We start from the raw sequence: 3,709 nt of genomic DNA, 5'->3' as shown, positions 1-3,709 counted from the left end.
AGTCCTTCTCCGGAGCTCGGAGCTAGGACCGCCATTAAGCGCTGGCACCGACCGGAAGTCCCCTGCCTTGAGAGAGTCTTTAAACCTCTTTTGTTGACCACCAGCATTACGCTTTCCATTTTTAAGTTTGGAGTAGAGTAGTTGTTTTGGAAGACGATAATCAGGCATCTGCACAACATGACCAGTCCAGCAAAGTTGATGTTGAACAACCATTGCTTTGACACTGGTGATCTTTGCTTCTTCCAGTACATTGGCATTAGTTAGCCTGTCTTCCCAAGTGATGTGATATAACATTGCTTGGGACGTAGTGGTAAATTTAAGAGGGAGACTCCATTTAAATATTCCACAATACCCTGAAATGACACTGCATCAGGGTCATTGTGCAATGCCACAGACCCAACTGCTCACCCCAAGGCTGATAGTAGTGATGGACCCTCTCAGGTTGTTGGGTCTAAGGTTGCCATGTGCTGATGCTTGTTGTGTTAGCCCCTTTATTGGGATCACCAGATTTCTGGAGCCCCAGGTTCTTAGATTCTGTTGAAGGAGCCTGGAGGTAGGAGATGATGCACAGAGACTGGAGACAGCTTGATGGAGTAGCGGTGGAGCACATGGGCACCTGGAGCAGGCAAGGGTTGGTGCCTGGCATGTTTGGGAGCAACACAGGGTGAACCTGGCAGTTCAGAATGAAGGCTGCCAATCTAGTGGACCAGAGGATCAGTGCCTTGTTTAGCATGAGTCCTGTGGCACCTGACACTGCCTTAGTGTGTCAGTTTTTTCCTCATCCTAATAAATTATCCAAACCCAGAATGAACTTGCTTAAAATATACAGTAATTTCATAGTTCTCAGATTTGCTAATAATTTAGAGACCTAAAGAAAAACCCGACTCAGACAACTAAGTTCTTGCTTCAGCATATCCTAAAGAACGTTTAAGCCTCTGATGCCGATTGTTTTCACAGGTGTTGGCAACATATGAATTAAATGAAGGAAGCATGGATGACTCAGTAGGCCAATGCCGTTTTTCTATCCTGTTCTAACAACTGCAAAGAAGGTATAATTTATGTTGGCTGACAAATCTTGGTAAGTAATGTTCTATTTCATTGGCAGAAAAAGAAGAATATTCCAGATGACTGCTGTGGTCAACATTTTTAGCTCTCGAACCAGGGTTTTGTTTGTGTTTGTGTTTTGTTTTCTTAGGGACTTCTGAGAGCTAAAGTTATAGGTACATTTAAAAAGCCAAAAGGAATATAAGGATTTTGGATATACTGCCATATTGCACTTTCAAGGAACAATGAAGTATGTACCCTCTTATAGCCATAATAGTCCAATTCCTCATCAAAACAAGAAAATCTATATCTTTTCTTTCTCTCTCTTTTTCAGAGTAAATGCTTAATATTTCCAAATTGTCTTGTAACAAAGTTCAAATATAAATGTGAAAAAGTCACAGAGAAGCAGATTTGGAGTTGGAAAGTAGCAAATAACCAAGCATATCCAACGTCCCCAGTATTATGGATTTCCAGGTTCCTTAACTGGAGTTGTAAAAGCTTGCCTTCGTAACGGAACTTGCACATCTCTCTTCCCACGGCTAATGTTTTAACAGAAATGTAAGGAACCTCTGTTTTCCTTCTGCTGCATATCTGACTAGAGTACAGGAATAGTTGGTGGGGGTGTACATTAACCACAATATTTTGTTTGGACTCCGATTCAGCACTTTGGAAAATAGCCTCCTTCAGCCTTTGTAGACTGTCTGATTCAGCTCAGGATTTGTCCAAGTCTGCTTCGTTTCCACTCATTCACAATTGAGAAGTGAATGAAAGACAGAAGTGAATGAAATTTGCAGACATACTAGCCCTTCCAGAGTGGATGAAGCCTGCCAAATTATAAGTAAATAGATCCAGGGGCACAGACACACACAAAATGTCCATAACTATTAAAATTTGCAGCAGAATTGGATGAGATCTTCAGGCAAGGTAGTCCCTTCCGAGGACATGGATCCTGCTAAATCTCAAAAAGGATGGTTGCAATTGCTTCCCCTCAAGGGCAGTAGGCACAGTTCTGGGATCCCCTCATTCTCCATCTCCCATTCACTATTTGGAAATTTTAAAAAATGCTATACGCTTGTGTTGTTTTTTATTTCTGCACATATGAGGTGTGGTAGTAATCTACATTATGCTGTTTAACTTTTCAGAAGGGATCGGTGTGCAATTGCTATGCAATTTTATAATTCAGATACTAACAGTACTGCACTGAAGTGTATCCTTTTGAATGAGAAGCATAGTGTGCAGTATGCAGTGATGTGCAACCGTTCAAAAATAGCTAAAATAAATAAATGCAAAATTACATTTTGACAAAAAGTGTTCTGAAGATGTGGAAGTGGTGTTTGCAAAGATAGAAGAATCTGCGAAAATGAACTCAGGGTCTCACATATCCCTTCCCGGGAATTAGGAGGCATATAAAACATTTACTCTTATTGTTTTGCAAAGCAGGCTGGGTAGCCTCCCTTAGAGCCCCAGACCTGTTTAGACTGTTTAGCCTTGGCAGGCTGCAATGTCACGTGTCTCCTGTTGGTGACAAGGAAAAAAATAGGTATAGAAAGGAGAATTCCCTGGATGCCAAGATCCTGGTTTGGGGCAAGTACTCTTTGGTGAGAGAACCCCAGCAGAGATTTTAAATCAGAAAACATGCAGTAAAGTAAAGTGTGGAAATACAGACTATTAGACCTTTAAAATATGCTCTTCTGAGTTGCAAAAACTTCCCTCTTCCCCTAGCATGGAAAAAAGACTGCACATTCGGTAAGTTAAAATCATTTACTTACAAACCCTTCAAATGACACATTCATGTGCTTTTCCATACAGCATTCAGAAAAAGTTGCTCAGGGAGTAAAAGTTGGCTTAATTACAGTGGTGAAAGTTCCTAAATTATTGCTCTAGGAACTGAAGAGTGGCTTGTAAGAGCCATGTGGTCTGAGCTGTAGCAACCAACTCAGCCCTCCTTGCATATTGAACTTCTCTAGTAGACTGAAGGTGAACAAATGCCTTGTTTACCTGCCTCCCAAGGTGGGGAAATGACGTAGCTAAGCCTGGCAGGGCAGCTTACTTTGTAGCATTAACCCATTCATGCATCCATTAGACTTAAGTGTGTTGGCTATATGAGGCCACACCCATGTCATATGCATCCTTCTTGGCTTCTGTAAATCAAAATAGTTTTAAAGCAACACAATAAGTATGTAAATAAATGCCACTGAAATTGGATCTGTAAGAATTTTTAGACCTATGCTCTCATAGTTTTATAATTGAGTGTCTGTCTGCTGCAAACTCCCCTGAACTCCCCTGACATCTTTCCTAATGCTAGTCCATGCAGGGTCAGAGCTGGTTTGTTAACTAACTTCTTATGTTCTTAAGAATCTCTTGGGAAGGGAAACTACTAAAAACGCATTTGGCTGGTGTGAGTGGAACTGGGCCAAATGGTGCTCTTTAAAACCTATCTGGGAAGTTGCTGTTTCTCACCCCTACACCCATTCCATCAGGATCATTAATTTGATTTCAAGGCTGCACTTCTGCACAGATTTACTTGGGAGTACAGAGCAGTCAATTCAGTGGGATTTGCTTCTGAGTAAACATGCATAGGACTACACTGTTCATTTTTGTCTGTGCCCAGGAGCAGAAGTCAGTTGAGCCAAATGTGAGCAGTGTTCATTCAGACTGTGGTTGG

At 41.4% G+C, this 3,709-nt stretch overlaps 1 long non-coding RNA gene across 1 annotated transcript; it reads left to right on the top strand.

Annotated features, from left to right (window-relative positions):
• The first annotated feature begins 955 nt into the window (after positions 1-955).
• LOC310706442 lies at positions 956-2,122 on the top strand. The gene is made up of 3 exons (XR_014525885.1): positions 956-1,078; positions 1,196-1,294; positions 1,379-2,122. It is a non-coding gene; the product is annotated as an uncharacterized lncRNA (long non-coding RNA).
• The last annotated feature ends 1,587 nt before the right edge of the window (positions 2,123-3,709 follow it).

The sequence above is a fragment of the Podarcis liolepis genome (assembly GCF_965112155.1).
Source record: "Podarcis liolepis genome assembly, chromosome: 5".
In the NCBI taxonomy this organism is placed as follows: Eukaryota; Metazoa; Chordata; class Lepidosauria; order Squamata; family Lacertidae; genus Podarcis; species Podarcis liolepis.
This window is presented reverse-complemented; position numbering and strand designations above follow the sequence as displayed.